Raw genomic sequence first — 19561 nt, forward strand, 5'->3', positions numbered from 1 at the left:
TTTTCCACATCTGCATATATTTTTGCTAAATGAGTGGATAAAAAATTAATCAACTTTACAAAAAGTGATGATAAATATATTCTTCCATTTTGTGTCCATAGTTCTTCTGTAGATCCTTGTGGTTACAGACTACAAACAACACTTATGTGTAGTCTGATTTCGGTCATATCTTGATTTGTCCTATCCGCCCCTCTTTTAATGTTGTTAAGAAGATGGATGGGGTCAAATAGAAGGGAATAACACATGATTGCTAGATTAATTATATCTGCATGTGATCTAAAGTCTTTAATTGTGGAGACACGTCAAACTGGTGCCTAGTGCGGTTTAGGTTTAATATGACATCAGTCATATGTTCCTGTAATGCCTATTTCATTATATGCACAGACAACCTGACTTTAGGCGTGTCTGAATGACAAGTCATATGATTCTCACACACAAGGCTTTGATCATTTGTAGATTTCCCTTTCCATAAGGCTTCTAGTATATGACACTCAAGACTTCATGTCACCTTCATGTTACAGGTGAGTAATTGCTACACAGGATGAGTGCCATCAAAAAATTACTTAGGATGGAATTACTTGACGAACCAAGACAAAACTATAGCTTTGAGTTTAATGAAATACTGTACGAGTCTGATGATATCGCTATACTTGTGTTCTAGTATTGTGTAGAGTAGAATAATAATAATTAATCTCTATTTACAGGCTCATTATGGAACTCCAGAAGTGTGTGAATATTAATTAAAGGAGTATTCAATTACTTAGCACTTTCCGTTGCAAGAAAATTTTATGTCAGTTAAATAATGAGAATGTCAAATCCCGTGCAATGTTTTTTAATTTGATATATTTTCATGCTATTTCTAAAGATATAATATGAAAGCATACTGTAGACTCTTAAAGAGAATCTGTCAGTAGGATCAACCCTCCAAGGCTGTCTATATGGGCATGCAGGTCATAGAAAGTTTAAACAAAATGATACCTTGATACTTAAGATCAGGTGTCTTATTGCAGAGTAATCCATAATTTTTCTTAATATGTAATTGTCATGATCCAGGACGGGGTTTCGCTTTGGCCCGTCTTGGTCTGACTGGGGGTTAATTGTTCCGCCTCTCCCTGGCAGAGGGCAGCTATTTAATACTCACTGGACCTAGGTCCGGTGTCAGTTATACTCCTGCCCTCGGCTGAGTTAGTTGACCTTGTGCATACGTGTGCCTTGTGCCTGATATCTTGCTTGCTTGTTTGGTTTTGATCCGGTTCTGTCCCTGTTATGAGTTCTGCTCTCTTGTGTATGACCTTTGGCTTTGTCTGACCTCCCATCTGTTTATACCTCCTGTACCTTGCTGTCCGTACTGTGTATGAACTCCGTTTTGCCTGACTCTGAGTTTTCTGTCTTCTCTGAAAGCAGGATGCTAAGCCCCACCCCTTGCAGCCACGTGACCGTAGGTCCCGTGCCGGCTTGCTAAACTTCATCACTCAGGTCCTGTGCACCTATACTTTCTGGCTGTCCTGATCCCCAGGGGTCCCTACAGTGCGGGTGAGTCCCTGCTCAGCGGAGGCTGTACGCCGGCGCTGTCAGGATCCTGATAGTAATTGAGCTGTTAAAGGGGTTGTCCACTACTTTAAATTAACCCCCCAATGTGTCCCCCGAGGCTCCTAATGAATTTTGTAAATACCTTATGTTGCCTATACTGCCTGTGAGCGGCGCTATCCGTGGCCGCTCACAGGCAACACGACCCAGCACTGACGCCACGTCATGTGAGGTGTGACTCAGCGCTGGGTCACCGCGGTGGCTGCTGGGTTGTGGGTGGGGTTACCCCGCATCACACCCGGCATCCACCGCGCGCTTTCTCAATGAATCGGCGCGTGGTGGATGCTGGGTGTGACGCTGGGGGATAACCCCGACCACAGCCTAGCAGCCAGTGCGGAAGGTGGAAGATGGACCCCTGGCTGCTGCCAGCACTTGTTGGGATGTCAGCGGAAGCAAGAGCCGGCTGCAGCCGGGGGTCACGTGCTGCCTGTGAGCGGCCAGTGATAGCGCCGCTCACAGGCAGTATAAGCAACATGAGGTATTTACAAAATTCATTAGGGGCCCTGGAGGGGATACATTGGGGGGTTAATATAAAGTAGTGGACAACCACTTTAAGATTTATAGGACGGACAATAATCTGCATGAGTATCTGCCTCCAGAGATTATTTTAAATTAAATGGGGCAATACTGGTGTGAGACATGTAGTTTACAAGAGCAGACTGTCAGTTATTACATGTCTCACACTGGTAACCCCTCCTTTTATTTAATATAAGTCCTGGAGGCAAATTCTCAGGGAGATCTCTGTCCGACCCATAGCTCTTATTAGCTCATTTATATATGAAGAAAAACATGGATTTCTCAGGAATAAGACAACAGGATATCACTTTATTCCACTTTCTATGACCTTCATGCCTATATACAGCTCTGGCAAAAATTAAGAGACCATCACATCAAAACCCTGTCATGGGCAGCCCATTCTCCAGACCTGAAACCCATTGAAAACCTCTGGAATGTAATAAAGAGGATGATGGATAGTTGCAAGCCATCAAACAAAGAACTGCTTAAATTTTTGCACCAGAAGCAGTGTGAAAGACTGGTGGATAGAATGCCAAGACACATGAAAGCTGTTTTTAAAAATCATGGTTATTCCACAAAATATTGATTTCAGAACTCTTCCTGAGTTAAAACATTGCTAGTGTTGTTTCTAAATGATTATGAACTTGTTTTCTTTGTATTAATGAGGTCTGAAAGCACTGTTTTTTTTTTTAAATTTTGACTATTTTTCTTTGTCAGAAAAAAAATACAAAATTTATTGCTTGGAAATTCGGAGACATGTTATCAGAAGTTTATAGACTAAAAGAACAATTTACATTTTATTCAAAAATATACCTATAAAGAGAAAAATCAGACAAAATGAACATTTGAAAGTGGTCTCTTAATTTTTGCCAGAGCTGTAGACTAAAGGTCCCGTTTCATTTAACGATGCACCAGCGATCCTGACAACGATACGACCCGGTCAGGATCGCTGGTGCATCGCTAAATGGTCGCTAGAGAGCTGCCAAACAGGCAGATCTCACCAGCGACGTAGCAGCGGTCGGGGGTCGTTACTTACCTGTCAGACATCAGCTCTGGTGACGACTTCCTCCCGCGTCCATGGAGTCGCTCGTCGGCGCCAGCAGGAAGCCGACGACGAGAAATGGACCAGGACGATCTTGCGTGATCAGCGATATTCAGCGGGGAGCCGGGTCGGAGGTAAGTGTCACATGTAGCGAGATCGCTAGCGATATCGCTGTTGCGTCACAAAATCGGTGACGCTTTAGCGACATCGCTAGCGATCTCGCTATGTGTGAAGGGGGCTTTAGGAAGGTTGATCCTACTGACAGATTCCCATTAAGACATCTCTCATTATAACAGACTGTAATAGGAAAGATGGAATGACCTAAGACTCCTTAGTTCTAATTCCAGTAGACTGTCATGCATTGCTATGGCTTTCTAAAAAATATCAGTGCTTGTTTGTTTCAACTTTTTCATAATCAACAAGATTTCTCTCAAACAAGAAACCGAAAAACTTGAAATAAAGCAGTATTAGTCTATTGTCACCCATTTTTTTCCTATTCTTATATATTTCTTTGCGGAATATTCTTTCACAAGCTCGAATAGCTGAAGAATACAAACTGGCAGAAGATGATAATTCAGTAACTTAAAGCAAACTGTCAATATTTGCTTTCCTAGTCACAAGACACTTTTAAACCCTTTCATGCACATTTGCCTAAGCTCTAAATACTTTTTGATTTGTTTCACGGATCAATTGAGCAGAAAGGGGACAGTTGGGGACTTTCTTAAAGAGATTCCCTCACAATTAATTATTATATTTCTCCATTAGTTTATGATATTTATCCAAGAGTATCTACTTTAGAGCATGAAAACAGAGTTTTATGTAGGTTTTAAAAGTGGAATATTGTAAATTTTACAAAGCTTTCCCATGGTCAAAGACACATTTTTAATAGATTTTGTTCCAATTATTCATGATCATATTCTCCTGAATAATCTATCTCCTTACAGGAGCTAAGGACACCCAATGTCAACTTGGTAATTTAATCAGGAGACTGAATTCATTACCTAATCAATAAATGGTCAGCAGAAGAATCCATGATATTCACTAAAGATGTCTAGAATTTCATAGAATCACATTCGGAACAGAGAAAGGACTGTACTAGATAGACTTTCACAAAACAGAGCAGAAGATAAATATTATATTTCACACAAATAATATATTTTCAATAGGGATAAGATTTTTGATAATAAATGGAGACCTCTGGATTATTGTTCAAAGAATCCCTGACACCTGATCCTTCATTCTCATTCTGCTTAATAGGCTCAGTCTGTAGTGTCATACACACACATTCACACATCGAAAAGGAATTAAATTATTGGTAATCTCACAGGTTTATTAAGAATACTCATCACTACCTGTAAGTTTTATTCATCTGGGAGTGAGGTACAAGGTACCTTCAAGGATACCCTCAATCCTGGGCCTTCTCACTCCCATCTGACTCATTGTCACTTCAAGTCGTTAGATGGATTTTTCGGGGCTCTTGGCCTCATTTATGATGACCTGGACCGGGCCTCCTGTGCAGATTCTAATCTATGTAAGATCCATCAGTGAGACCAACTGACAGAGGAATTTTGTTCAGAATTTCATAGATGGGCCAGTGACACCCAGTGGAATAACCCCACTTTAGGAGTCAGTTTTGTCAGGGCCTGTCTGAACAGTTAAAAGATGCATTGGCGCTGTACTAAACTCCAGAATTCTTGGAGGCCGCCATGGCTCTTGCCATACATATAGACAGACACCGCTGAGATAGACCAGTAGTGACCCTTCCCTCGTTGGTACTTCCTAGGACTGAAGTTCTCCTCATGTGCTTAAGAACTACATTCCCACTGAGCCACCGTGCTGCCCAGGTCTGGTTAGAAACATGCATCTCCATGTCACAGCTGCTCCTGACCTGCTCGTTTCTCTCTCTATAAAACCAGTCCAGACCTTCTCTTCCTTGATTGTGAAAGTTGTTCTTCCTGGCTTGCTGGAGTTGGTGTGCTGAAGTTGGAGTTTGTAGTTGCAGATGGAGATTGTTGTTTGCTTTTTTGGAGTATGTGCTTTCTACTTGATCTTATTTCCATTTTTTTGTACCTTCCTATTCTTTATTCCTCTTAACCCTTGGTGAGTACTTTTATATGTATGTCACTTTTTGTTTTCCTTGTTTGTCTTACGTGTATATGCACTAATATATCTGTCCAAGGCCTCCTGGGGGAGGGAACAGCTGAGGACACTAACATGAGCAGAGTAAAGTGGGAGTCTTGGGCCTCTCTACCTTTAAGAGTAACCCCGGGACAGGGATAGTTAGGGTCTCAGTTCCAGGGACAGTCTAAGGCCCCTTCTTCCTTACTGAAGACCGCCACAGTGTGACAACAACAGTTCTTAGAACAGATCCACAAGTCCAGACAACAGATACCACGGCCGTAGCATGTTTATCCATCTCCCGCCGACAACAGTCCATAGGATAGTTCCTCAAATCCAGATGATGGATACCATAAATTAAGCACCTGTATCCAGCTCCAGCTGGCAACAATGGTCCTTTGGATAGTTACTCAAATCCACACAATAGATACCCCGACTGTAACATGTTTATCCATTTCCAGCTGGCCTCCAATCTCCTTAAGGGGGTTTTACACATAGCGATATCGCTAGCGATATCGCTATGTCAACGATTTTGTGACGTTATAGCGATATCGCTAGCGATATCGCTATGTGTGATACTTACCTCCGACCGGCTCCCCCGCTGTCCATCGCTGATCGCGCGAGAATGTCCGGCTCCATTTCTACGTTGTCCGATTCCTGCTGGGGCTTCCTGCTGTGACGACGAGCGACGCGTGGAGGCGGGCGGGAGGACGTCTTCATCGCTGTGTGAAAGGTGAGTATTGTGCGCTGCATCGCGGGTCAGATCGCTGGTGCATCGCTAAATGTAAAGGGGCCTTTAGTCTATGCATACACGGGTACCAGGACACACATGCCCCCACCAAATGCAGGACAGAAATGCTAATGTAGGTCTTATGTATACATAAGATCCAGCCCACACGTCTTCCTCTGTTACTATCACTGAATGGAAACATTGATTCCTGAGGAGGAACACTTTAAAAAGAGAGATTGGTGCACCTTAAACTGACAAGCAAGCAAATCTTTAATGAAACACAACAATAAAATTGATGTAACCAGTGCTCCGTGCTGGAAAAAGTCCATATCTCTTAAAGCTGTGGACTCTGCCCTATGTTCATGGGTCCAATCGTCTTTAACCCCTTAGTGACAGAGACATTTTACAGCTAAATGACCAGGCCAATTTTTACAATTCTGACCACTGTCACTTTATGAGGTTATAATTCTGGAATGCTTTAACAGATCTCGCTGATTCTGAGACTGTTTTTTCATGACATATTGTACTTCATGTTAGTGGTAAAATTTCTTCGATATGTCTTGTGTTTATTTATGAAAAAAATGGAAATATGGCGAAAATTTTGAAAATTTTAAAACTTTAAATTTTTATGCCCTTAAATCAGAGAGGTGTCACAAATTTCTTAATAAATAACATTTCTCACATGTCTAATTTACATCAGCACAATTTTGGAACAAAATTTTTTTTGTTAGGAAGTTATAAGGGTTAAAATAAGCGATTTCTCATTTTTACAACAAAATTTACAAAACCATTTTTTTAGGGACCACATCATATTTAAAGTCATTTTGAGGGGTGTACATGACAGAAAATACCCAAAAGTGACACCATTCTAAAAACTAGAACCCTCAAGGTGCTCAAAACCACATTCAAGAAGTTTATTAACCCTTTACGTGCTTCACAGGAACTAAAGCAATGTGGAAGGAAAAAATTAACATTTAACTTTTTTTTGCAAAAAATTTACTTCAGAACCAATTTTTTTTATTTTCACAAGTGGTAAAAGAGAAAATAAACCACAAAATTTGTTGTGCAATTTCTCCTGAATATGCCAATACCCCATATGTGGGGGTAAACCACTTTTTCAGCGCACGGCAGAGCTCGCAAGGGAAGGAGTGCCATTTGACTTTTTCAACGCAGAATTGGCTGCAATTGAGATCGGATGCCATGTTGCGTTCGGATAGCCCCTAATGTTCCTAAACAGTGGAAACCCCCAACAAGTGCCTCCATTTTGGAAACTAGACCCCTTAAGGAACTTATCCAGATGTGTGGTGAGCACTTTGGACCTTCAAGTGCTTCACAGAAGTTTATAACGTAGAGCCGTGAAAATAAAAAATCATTTTTTTCCACAAAAATGATCTTTTCGCCCCCAAATTTTAATTTTTATAAGGGTAACAGGAGAAATCATACCTCCACAGTTGTTGTGGGATTTGTCCTGAGTACGATGATACCCCATATGTGGGGGAGAACCACTGGGCGCATGGGAGAGCTCGAAAGGGAAGGAGCGCCATTTTAGAATGCAGACTTTGATGGAATGGTCTGTTGGCGTCATGTTGCGTTTGTAGAGCCACTGATGTGCCTAAACCCCCACAAGTGACCCCATTTTGGAAACTAGACCCCTGATGGAGCTTATCTAGATATGTGGTGAGCACTTTGAACCCCCAAGTGCTTCACATAAGTTTATAACACAGAGTAGTGAAAATAAAAAAATCACTTTTTTTTCCTCAAAAATGATTTTTTAGCCCGATGTTTTATTTTTATCATGGGTAACAGAAGAAATTGGACAACAAAAGTTGTTGTGCAATTTGTCCTGAGTACGATGATACCCCATATGTGGGGGGAACCACTGTTTGGGCGCATGGGAGAGCTCAAAAGGGAAGGAGCGCCATTTTGGAATGCAGACTTTGATGGAATGGTCTGCGGGCGTCATGTTTCGTTTGCAGAGCCCCTGATGTGCCTAAATAGTATAAACCCCCCACAAGTGACCCCATTTTGGAAACTAGACCCCCGAAGGAGCTTCTCTAGATATGTGGTGAGCACTTTGAACCTCCAAGTGCTTCACAGAAGTTTATAACGCAGAGCCGTGAAAATAAAGTCTTTTTTTTTTTAAGCCCCCAATTTTTTTATTTTCCCAAGGGTAACAGGAGAAATTAGACCCCCAAAGTTGGTAAATAGTGGAAACCCCTCAATTCTTGCTCCAACCCTAACCTGATATGAAGGGGTCACTGAGGAGGAAAACAAGACCAAGCCAAGTCACAGAAAACCAGAGAGGTTGGTAACTAGGCGGATTGCAGACCCCTCATCCTAACCACACAACTAACAGCAGCCGTGGAGCGTACCTACGATGATTCTAGACGCCTCATCACAGCCGGAGGACTAAATAAGCCTAAAGCAAGAAAAGGGGAAATCTAAAACTGCCCCAGAGCAGAACCCCAAAGAAATAGACAGCCCCCACGCATTCATTGACGGTGAGACAAGATGAAAACACGAACACAGGTAGGAAAATAGGCTGAGCAAACGATGGGGCCCACACTAGCTAGAAAGGACAGGAAAGGAAAGATACTGTCTGCAATCACGCCAAAAAACCCTGCAAAAATGTCCAACACTTATGATAGCAAAAATACCCTGAAGTCACTAGACTTCTCTGTTGTGAGTTCATTTTCCCTTTCACCATTGAGGTCTGATGAACTCCCTCTTCTGGTGAAGGAAGGTAGTGAGGCACCTGAGCAGAATGATGATGACTGGGTGACTAGAATTGCTGACTGGATATAAGGCAGCCGACGCCCTTCTGCCTTGCGGGTGATTACTCTGAGGGATTCTTGGAGACCAGTCTGATTCCTGCTCCTCAAAAGCTAAGTTTTCTGCTCTACTTTTTGCATTTGTGTTTTGGTTTTGTTTTTGCCTTGTTTTTCTGGATTTCTGCCTTTCCCTGCTGGGTGAGCTGAATTCCTTTTTGCTCTGTCTTCAGAAAATACCTGAGTACTGATATAGTCTTTTTGAAGCCTAGCGTCGTCAGGGCTTTTTTCCCTATCAGTCTGTTGGCTCTTGTTTTTGAGAGGGTTTTGGCGGATTGCAGACAGCAGCTTTTCTATTCTGTCCTATTTAGTTAGCTTGGGCCCCATCATTTGCTCAGCCTATCTTTCTATCTGTGTGAGTGTTTTTTCATCTTGCTTCACTGTCATTATATGTTGGGGGCTGCCTATTGCTTTGGGGTCTGCTCTGGGGCAGTTTAGATTTCCCTTTCTGTCTTTAGGCTATGTAGTTCTCCGGCTGTGATCGAGGGGTCTAGGGCACCGTAGGAACCCCCCACGGCTACTGCTAGTTGTTGTTGTCAGGTTCAAGGGTCTGCAATCCGATAGCTGCCAACTTCTCTGGTTTTCTGGACTTAGCTAGTATTTCTGTTTTTGCCTCCTACGGTGACTCATTCATAACACTTCTCCCACTATATCAGCACTCTAGCATATTCTGAGAACAGGGCAAAAAGAGGCCAATCTAATAAGGGACTAAAAGCAAACTGGCACATACAGTGACATAAGAGTGGAAATTCAGCACAGCCCCAGCCGGGGCTGGCTGACCACACAAAAAACTGAATAGACCAAGCCAAATCAAATGTGAACATTAGCAAAGACAACTTAGCTTGAGAAGACAGGAACTGAGCTGGAAACTAAGACCTCAGGAGGCAGGAAAAAATCACCAGCATGGGAATAGGGAGTCAGCTGTCTTAAATCCAGTCTGAGACTCCAGATGTCCACTCCTCTTCCTCATTATCAGGTGGCAGGTCTCTGTTAATTAGATCAGCTTCACTACCTCCTGCCACCACCAGAGGGAGCCCGGAAAGAGAACTCCCAACTCCTCTGTCAGCACAACCAGCTCCCTCACCAGAAACCAGAGGCAGACCAGAAAATGAGTTCACAACAGTACCCCCCCCTTGAGGAGGGGTCACCGAACCCTCATCCACGCCACCAGGCCGATCAGGATGGGCCCGGTGAAAAGCACAAACCAATCTATTGGCATGAATGTCAGAGGCAGAGACCCAAGAATTATCCTCCTGGCCATAACCCTTCCATTTCACCAAATACTGGAGTCTCCGCCTAGCTAAACGAGAATCCAATATTTTCTCTACCTCATATTCCACATTGCCTTCAACCAATACAGGGTCAGGAGGCGCCGCCACAGGAACTACTGGCTCAACAAACCTCTTCAACAGAGATTTGTGAAATACGTTATGGATCTTAAACGTAACTGGAAGAGCCAATCGGAAAGAAACAGGATTAAGAATCTCCAAAATCTTATAAGGTCCAATAAATCTTGGCTTGAACTTTGGAGACGCAACCTTCATAGAGATATTCTTTGACGACAACCAAACCATATCACCCACTTTAAACCGGGGACCAATGGTCCTATGCCGGTTGGCAAACCGCTGGGCCTTTTCCTGAGAGATTGACAACTTATCCAACATTTGGTCCCAAATCTGCTGCATTCTCTCTACCACAGTGTCCACACCTGGGCAGGCTGAAGATTCCACTTGCCCTGAAGAAAATCGAGGATGAAACCCAAAGTTACAGAAAAAGGGCGACATCAAAGTGGCAGAACTCGCTCTATCGTTTAGCGCGAATTTGGCCAAGGGCAAAAATGAGACCCAGTCATCCTGATCAGCAGACATAAAACATCTCAAATAGGACTCCAAAGTCTGGTTTGTTCTCTCAGTCTGCCCATTGGTCTGAGGATGAAACGCAGAGGAGAAAGATAACTGAATTCCCAGATTGGAACAAAAGGCTTTCCAGAATCTGGAAACAAACTGGACTCCTCTGTCCGACACAATGTTCTCAGGAATCCCATGCAACTGAACCACCTGTTGTAAAAACAAGGGCACCAACTCTGAGGAAGATGGCAACTTTGGGAGTGGTACAAGATGGACCATCTTAGAAAATCTATCACAAATCACCCAGATAACAGTCATTCTCTGAGAGACAGGAAGATCAGAAATAAAATCCATTGAGATATGGGTCCATGGCCTCTTGGGCACCGGCAGGGGCATCATCAACCCACTAGAATGAGAACAGGGTTTAGACCGAGAACAAGTACCACAGGACTGCACAAAATTCCTGACATCACGAGATATGGCAGGCCACCAAAAGACCGACTCACCAAATCTCTGGTACCAAAAATACCTGGATGACCAGCCAATGCGGAGCAATGAACTTCAGACATCACTCTCTTCCTCCACTGGTCAGGAACATTCAATTTTCCCATAGGACAATGCTCAGGTTTATCCTCCTGAAATTCCTCCAGGGCGCATCTCAAATCGGGCGAAATGGCAGAAAGAACTACCCCCTCACCTAGGATGGTAGTAGGCTCAGTCACAATAAGAGAATCAGCAAAGAAACTCCTAGAAAGGGCGTCTGCCTTAACATTTTTAGTGCCAGGAAGAAAAGAGACCACAAAATTAAAACGCGTGAAAAACAAGGCCCACCTAGCCTGTCTAGGATTCAAGCGTTTGGCCGACTCCAGATAAATCAAATTCTTGTGGTCGGTGAGGACCACAACTTGATGTCTAGCTCCCTCCAACCAATGTCTCCACTCTTCAAATACCCATTACATGGCCAACAATTACCGATTCCCCACGTCATAGTTGCGTTCAGATGGGGAGAACTTTCGAGAAAAGAAGGCACAGGGATTCATTTTAGAAGTCACAGGATTTTTTTGGGACAAAACAGCTCCCGCACCAATCTCAGAAGCATCTACCTCCACCTGAAATGGAAGTGAGACATCAGGTTGCTGTAAAACCGGAGCAGAAGTGAATCTCTGCTTAAGCTCCTGAAATGCCGAGACAGCCTCTGGAGACCAATTCAGCACATCAGCGCCCTTCTTGGTCAGATCAGTCAGTGGTTTGACAATACCAGAAAAATTACCTATAAATTTACGATAGAAATTAGCAAAACCCAAAAACTTCTGGAGAGCCTTCAAAGAAGTGGAAACCCCCCACAAATGACACCATTTTGGAAACTAGACCCCCCAAGGAACTTATCTAGATGTGTGGTGAGAACTTTGAACCCCCAAGGGCTTCACAGAAGTATATAACGTACAGCCATACAATTAAAAAATCATATTTTTTCCACAAATATGATCATTTAGTCCCCAATTTTTTTATTTTCCCAAGGGTACCAGGAGAAATTGGACCCCGAAAGTTGTTGTCTAATTTGTGCTGAGTACGCTGATACCTCATATATGGGAGAAAACTACTGTATGGGCACACGTCGGGGCTCGGAAGGGAAGTAGTGACGTTTTGGAATGCAGACTTTGATGGAATGGTCTGCGGGTGTCATGTTGCCTTTGGAGAGCCCCTGATGTACCTAAACAGTGGAACCCCCCCACAAATGACACCATTTTGGAAACTAGACCTCCTAAGGAACTTATTTAGATGTGTGGTGAGCACTTTCAACCCCCAAGGGCTTCACAGAAGTTTATAATGCCCGGGCGTGAAAATAAAAAAATCGTATTTTTTCCAGAAACATGATCATTTAGTCCCCAATTTTTTTATTTTCCCAAGGGTACCAGGAGAAATTGGACCCCAAAAGTTGTTGTCCAATTTGTCCTGAGTACGCTGATACCTCATATGTGGGAGAAAACTACTGTATGGGCACACGTCGGGGCTCGGAAGGGAAGGAGTGACGTTTTGGAATGCAGACCTTGATGGAATGGTCTGCGGGTGTCATGTGCGTTTGGAGAGCCTTTGATGTGCCTAAACTATTCAAACTCCCCACATGTGACCCTATATTGGAAACTAGACCCCCCACAGAACTTATCTAGATGTGTGGTGAGCACTTTGAACCCCAAAGTGCTTCACAGAAGTTTATAACGCCCGGGCGTGAAAATAAAAAAATCATATTTTTTTCCACAAAAATGATATTTTTGCCCCCAATTTTTTATTTTCGTAAGGGCAACAGGAGAAATTGGACCCCAAAAGTTGTTTTGCAATTTGTCCTGAGTAGGCTGATACCCCATATATGGGGGTAAAACACTGTTTGGGCGCATGGCAGAGCTTGGAAGGGAAGGAGCACCATTTGACTTTTTCAACGCAGAATTGGCTGGAATTGAGATCAGATGCCATGTTGCGTTTGGAGAGCACCTGATGTGCCCAAACAGTGGAAAACCCCCAATTCTAACTCCAACCCTAACCCCAACACACCCCTAACCCTAATCTCAGCCCTAACCATAGCCCTAACACTAGCCCTAGCTCTAAACCTAACCCTAGCCCTAACCCTAATGGGAAAATGGAAATAAATACATTTTTTTAATTTTATTATTTTTTCCCTAACTAAGGGGGTGATAACGGGGGGTTTGATTTTACTATTTATGGCGGTTTTTATATTTGGCAGCTGTCACACGCGAAAAGACGCTTTTTATTGTAAAAATAGTTTTTGCATCACCACATATTGAGAGCTATAATTTTTCCATATTTTGACCCACCGAGTCATGTGAGGTCTTATTTTTTGCGGGACGAGTAGACGTTTTTATTGGTATCTTTTTCGGGCATGTGACATCTTTTGATCGCTTTTTATTCTGATTTTTGGGATGCAGAATGAACAAAAACCAGCGTTTCATGAATTTCTTTTGGGGGGTGCGTTTACACCGTTCTGCATGCGGTAAATTGATAAATCGGTTTTATTATTTGGGTCAGTACGGTTACAGCGATACCTCATTTATGTCGTTTTTTATGTTTTAGCGCTTTAATGCAATGAAAACAATTTTATATAAAAAATAATTTTTTTTGCATTGCTTTATTCTGCGAGCTATAACTTTTTTATTTTTTCGCTGATGATGCTGTGTGGTGGCTCGTTTTTTGCGGACAAGATGACGTTTTCAGCGGTACCATGGATATTTATATGTGTCTTTTTGATCGTGCGTTGTTGCACTTTGTGTTCGGCGGTATGATAATTAATCATTCTTTTTTGCTTCGCTTTTTATTTTTATTTTTTAAGGGGTTTGATAAAGGGGTTAACTAATGAGACAATTTTATAGGGCGGGTCGTTACGGACGCGGCGATACCAAATATGTGCACTTTTATTGTTTTTTTTTTTTTATTTCCAAAAAATGAATTTATTAGGGAATATTTTTTTTTTGTAATTTATTTAGCGATTTTTTTTTAAATTATTTTTTCACTTTTTTTTTACTTTATTAGGTAGTCCGAGGGGGACATCACTGTCCTGTGACAGATCGCTGATCTGTCACATCACAGATCACTGTGACAGATCGCTGATCTGTCACAGGCATAGACGCAGACTTCCTCATGCCTGCGCTTTGCAGGCACTGAGGAAGTCAGCTCCCTGCTGGCCCCCGAAGGTCCCCGTTTCCATCTTGGACTCGGGGACCTGCAGGGATGGAGCCCCCGGCAGCAGCGCTGCACATTGCGCTGTTGTGGGGGGGCTCAGGGAAGCACGGAGGGTGCCCCCTCCCTGCCGATGTTTCCCTTTAACCCCCGGTACACCGCGATCGTGTTTGATCGCGGTGTGCAAGGGGTTAACGTGCCGGGTGTCACCACGTGAGCGCCGCTGATCACACTAGATGTACTGTACTATTCCGTCCTTTTGACTTAGGTCCCAGGTCACATGGACAGAATAGTACGTCCATTGTAGGAAAGGGGTTAAACTTAATGGATGCATTAAAAAACAAATGCAACACAAACACCATCTATACAGCAGCTGTTTTTCCTGGATGGGATACACCCCCGAGAACTGCAGGAATTATGCACAGTCATAGATAGACCATTATTTTTAATCTTTAAAGATTCCATAATAACAGGGTCTGTACCACAGGACTGGCGTATAGCAAATGTTGTGCCAATATTCAAAAAGGGGTCAAAAACTGAACTTGGAAATTATAGGCCAGTAAGCTTAACCTCTACTATGGGTAGAATCCTGGAGGGTTTTCTAAGAGATGCTATACTGGAGTATCTGAAGAATACCCACATGACCCAATATCAACATGGGTTTACGAAGGATCATTCCTGTCAAACTAACCTGATAAGCTTCTATGAAGAGGTAAGTTCTGGACTGGACCAAGGAAATACAGTGGACGTGGTGTATATGGACTTTTCAAAAGCTTTTGATACGGTGCCACACAATAGGGGAACAATGGGGATAGGGGAAAATATGTGTAAGTGGGTTAAGAGCTGGCTCAGAGATAGGAAACAAAGGGTGGTTACACTGTGTTGTCAAGGTTTTGTCCCTCGGACAATATTGAATGTTCCTGATAGATTTTTTCATGCCGATTTCAGAAATGACTTCAGATTTTTCCTGTCACGTAAGGTTTTTGAGAAATGATACGAAACATTATAATATTTTGTTATAATTCTAAAAACTCATATGAACTTTTTCTGAAACAGTATATTCTGAATTTTCCACTGAAATAACATAAATCGCTGATCTACACATATGCAAGCACTTATTATGCGAATTCCGCGCAGGCGCAATGAATCATTCGGCTGACCGTGTATGGAGAATACCAAATCTCCTGGGCAGGGGAGGAATTAAAAGACAATACTGACATACATTCAGAGCATGGCTGAATGGATCACGACCTTCAGTGCCGTTTGCTGTCCCAATCATATGGAGAGCAGAGAGATCATGTAACAGATTGCTATTTCTGCCTTACAAATGTAACAGGATATTCAGCAAAGAACAAGAAATTAATATAAAATCCTAATCTTCCTTCAGCCATAAGACCAGTGCCACACGATGAAAGTCTTGTTCCAAAGCTGCCCAAAGTATGGACGATAGAGGACGACAAAGATGAACTAACAATGTCCGTGGAAAATGAAACTGCTGCAGACCCAGACTGTGAGCCTTCTACATCTAATCCACATCTGTTCAGTCAAGCTGATCTGAGTGACGTGGTCAGAGATTTGAAATTGTCAAAGACGCAGGCAGAATTATTGGGATCAAGGCAACAAGAATGGAATCTCTTATTACCAGGAACAAGAGTTTCTATTTTTTGCAGTCGTCAAGAAGACCTAGATCAATTTTTCAATCATGTCGACAGTTTAACCTTTTGCAACGACGTCTTGGGGTTGTTTGGTACTCTTGGATGCGAACATGACCCGAAGGAATGGCGACTGTTCATTGACTCGTCAGTTTTAAGTCTGAAGGCTGTTTTACTACACAATGAAAATATCTATCTTTCTATACCAATTGGACATGCCGTACACATGAAAGAAACGTATGAGAATATGGAGTTACTGTTGACCCACATTAATTATAGAAATTGTTTTATTTATGAGTGGGACAGTCATGCATGAGAAATGCACTATTTCAGACAGGACTGACCACTCCGCGAAAACCTGGTTGCTGGACAGAAAAATGTTAAACATAATCCTCTAGTTGATCCAGTAAAGATATTTCTCCCTCCTTTGAATATTAAACTTGGGCTTATGAAGAATTTTGTCAAAGCAATGAACAAGGAATCGGAAACCTTTTCTTACTTGCGACAGAAATTTCCAAGACTAAGTGATGCAAAGATTAAAGAAGGTATTTTTTTTGGCCCACAGATCAGAGAAATAATAAATGACAGTAGCTTTGATGGTCATTTGCAAGGTGCTGAACAAGTGGCATGGAGAGCCTTTAAAGATGTGACCATCAACTTCCTGGAAACAGCAAGGGCACTGAACATTGAACAACTCGTGGACAACATTCTCACAGCATATCATTTGATGAAATGCAATATATGTCACTAAAAATGCATTTTCTACATTCTCACTTGCAATTTCCAGCCAATCTTGGTGCCATTAATGACGAACACGGTGAAAGATGTCACCAAGACATTGCGCTGATGGAGAAAAGTATCAGGTAAAGTGGAGTTCGTCAATGCTGGCTGACTATTGCTGGAATCTTATTCGAGAAGCATCTGACATGGATTATGAATGAAAGTCATCTGCAAAACACTTTTGAACAATTGCTTTTGCTACTGATATCGATGTACATGTGTGCAGTGTCTCAGACGTCATAATGTAGGCTATAAACTGTTGTTTCTTAACCCCTTACGCACTATTCCGTCAGCTGGCAGTATCCCCTAATTTGAGGTGGGCTTCGGTGGTAAGCCCATCTCAAAGCCGCGACATCTCAGCTGTTTTTAACAGCCGACATCTGCGAACGGAATTGCGATCCGCCCGTGCCTATTAGGTAGTTAAATGCCGCTGTCAAACTCTGACAGCGGGCATTTAAATGTACTTCCGGACGCCGGTCCGAAATACGCGCAGTGACAACCCCCGTTACGTGATCGGGGGTCATCGCTGTGTTGCCATCACAACCAGAGGTCTCCTCGAGACCTCTATGGTTGTTGATGGCAGATTGCTATGAGCTCCACCCTGTGGTCGGCGCTCATTGCAAGTCTGTAGTTCTGCTGCATAAAGGTGATCTGAGCATCACCTCTACGTAGCAGAGGTGATCGCGCTATGGCAGCTTCTAGCCATCTGTGGAGGCTATTGAAGCATGCCAAAAGTAGAAAAAAAAAGTGTTTAAAAATATAAAAAAAATAAAAGTTCAAATCATCCCCCTTTTGCCCCAATCAAAATAAAACAATAAAAAAAATCAAACCTACACATATTTGGTATCGCCGCATTCAGAATCACCTGATCTATCAAAAAAAAGAATTACCCTGATTGCTAAACGACGTAGCTGGGTGAGCTGAATTCCTTTTTGCTCTGTCTTCAGAAAATACCTGAGTACTGATATAGTCTTTTTGAAGCCTAGCGTCTTCAGGGCTTTTTTCCCTATCAGTCTGTTGGCTCTTGTTTTTGAGAGGGTTTTGTCGGATTGCAGACAGCAGCTTTTCTATTCTGTCCTATTTAGTTAGCTTGGGCCCCATCATTTGCTCAGCCTATCTTTCTATCTGTGTGAGTGTTTTTTCATCTTGCTTCACCGTCATTATGTTGGGGGCTGCCTATTGCTTTGGGGTCTGCTCTGGGGCAGTTTAGATTTCCCTTTCTGTCTTTAGGCTATGTAGTTCTCCGGCTGTGATCGAGGGGTCTAGGGCACCGTAGGAACCCCCCACGGCTACTGCTAGTTGTTGTTGTCAGGTTCAGGGGTCTGCAATCCGATAGCTGCCAACTTCTCTGGTTTTCTGGACTTAGCTAGTATTTCTGTTTTTGCCTCCTACGGTGACTCATTCATAACAGAATCACCCGCCATACCGCAGATCCTAGGGTACTCAATAGCAGGAAAGAATTGTAAAAAAAAGTGTGTATATTTTTTCCTCTATATCTCTGAGGCCGTAGGGGGAATTTTTTTTTTTCTCTCAATGGAGATAAAGCAATTGTCTGATCGTGTGGAGCAGCTCGCTGCGGAAGTGTGGGGAATTTCCGCCTACCTTGCTCATTCACATGCTGCTGAACCAAAGATCCCTACTCCTGATGTGTTTTTTGGGGATCGGTCTAAATTTTTGAATTTCAAAAATAATTGTAAATTATTTTTTGCTTTGAAGCCTAACTCGTCAGGGAGCTCCGCGCAGCAGGTTAAAATTGTCATCTCTTTGCTGCGTGGCGATCCCCAGGATTGGGTGTTTTCTTTGAAACCAGATGATCCTATTCTGACTAATGTGAACGCATTTTTTCAAGCCTTGGGGTTGTTGTATGACGAACCTAATGCTATTGATGAGGCTGAAAAGACTCTGTTGGCATTGAGCCAGGGTCGAGATTCTGCAGAATTGTACTGTCAAAAATTCCGAAAGTGGGCGGTCCTTACTACCTGGAATGATAATGCCTTGGCAGCTCTCTTTCGGAAGGGTTTGTCAGAAGCCGTAAAAGATACTATGGTGGGATTTCCTGTCCCCTCTGGTCTTGACGATTCTATGTCATTAGCCATTCAGGTTGATCGGCGTTTACGTGAACGCAGGACTGCACGAGAGGTGTTGCCACCTGTTGAACAAGTGTCTGAACCTATGCAATGTGATAGAGTTTTGTCCAGGGAGCAACGTCAGGAGTTCAGAAGGCGTAATAAGCTTTTTTTTTTTGGTGGAGATGCCTCGCATGTTATTTCTGTCTGTCCTAAACAAGAGAAACGTTTTGCACACACGTTTTCTGTGGGTGGTGTTCAACCTAAGTTTCTTCTGGCAATTACTCTGCTCTGCTCCCTGTCCACATTTTCCGCCAAGGCTTTTGTGGATTCGGGAGCAGCCCTGAATCTAATGGACTTGGATTTTGCTAAACGTTGTGGATTTCCTATGACACCTCTGCGGACGCCTATCCCTTTGAGGGGGATTGATGCTACTCCTTTGGTGAAAAATAAACCTCAGTTTTGGACCCAGGTGGTAATGCGGGTCTCGCCCCAGACCATCAAGAAAATTGCAGATTTTTGGTGTTGCATAACTTGCATGATACCATTGTTCTGGGGTTTCCCTGGTTGCAAATTCATAATCCAGTTTTGGATTGGAAATCTGTGTCTGTGGTGAGTTGGGGTTGTCGGTGTGCCCTTAGTGAGGCTCCGGTTTTTTCCACCTCTCCTCAGTCGCATGATGTTCCTGACTATTTGGCGGACTTTTAT

The 19561-nt window shown here is 42.9% G+C and overlaps 1 protein-coding gene across 1 annotated transcript in view; it reads left to right on the forward strand.

Annotated features, from left to right (window-relative positions):
• Window positions 1–466: 466 nt before the first annotated feature.
• Window positions 467–19561, forward strand: part of TPST1 (tyrosylprotein sulfotransferase 1) — a 182630-nt gene continuing 163535 nt past the window's right edge. Inside the window, exon 1 of the mRNA XM_073558932.1 lies at window positions 467–521. The gene's annotated coding sequence lies outside the window, so the exon portion shown is untranslated. The remainder of the gene's footprint in view (window positions 522–19561) is intronic.

Source organism: Dendrobates tinctorius, unplaced genomic scaffold, assembly GCF_039654945.1.
Source record: "Dendrobates tinctorius isolate UK_male_01 unplaced genomic scaffold, ASM3965494v1 ptg000263l, whole genome shotgun sequence".
NCBI classification, from domain to species: Eukaryota; Metazoa; Chordata; class Amphibia; order Anura; family Dendrobatidae; genus Dendrobates; species Dendrobates tinctorius.